Source organism: Petromyzon marinus, unplaced genomic scaffold, assembly GCF_048934315.1.
Source record: "Petromyzon marinus isolate PM22_M1 ecotype Great Lakes invasive population unplaced genomic scaffold, UKy_Petmar_22M1.pri1.0 PM_Scaffold_204, whole genome shotgun sequence".
Lineage (NCBI taxonomy): Eukaryota > Metazoa > Chordata > Hyperoartia > Petromyzontiformes > Petromyzontidae > Petromyzon > Petromyzon marinus.
Genome location: NW_027423174.1, coordinates 12,501 through 13,520, shown reverse-complemented (window position 1 = coordinate 13,520; position 1,020 = coordinate 12,501).

Genomic DNA, 1,020 nt, shown 5'->3' with positions numbered 1-1,020 from the left:
ACGGCACGGTACGGGTGGCGGTGGTGCACGTGCACGCACACAGATAGATAGATACACACGTGGTACACACATACACAGATACACACACACACACATACACACATACACATACACGTGGGTACACACACACACAGATAGATACACATACACATACACACATACACACATACACATACACACACACGTGGTACACACATACACATACACACAGACACACACACAGATAGATACACATACACACAGATAGATACACATACACGTGGTACACACATACACATACACACACACACATACACACACACGTGGTACACACATACACATACACACAGACACACACACAGATAGATACACATACACACAGATAGATACGCATACACACAGATAGATACACACATACACATACAGAGATAGATACACATACACACACACACGTGGTACACACATACACATACACACAGACACATACACACACACACAGATAGATACACACATACACAGATAGATACACATACACACACACACGTGGTACACACATACACATACACACACACACGTGGTACACACATACACATACACACAGATAGATACACATACACACATACAGATACACACACAGATAGATACACATACACGTGGGTACACACACACACATACACACATACACACACACAGATAGATACACACATACACACACACAGATACACACACACACAGATAGATACACATACACACACACGTGGTACACACATACACACACACACATAGATACACACATACACACAGATAGATACACATACACATACACACAGATAGATACACATACACACAGATAGATACACACATACACACATACACATACACACACACACGTGGTACACACATACACATACACACAGACACACACACAGATAGATACACATACACACAGATAGATACACATACACACAGATAGATACACACATACACACACACACATACACACACACACGTGGTACACACATACACATACACACAGACACA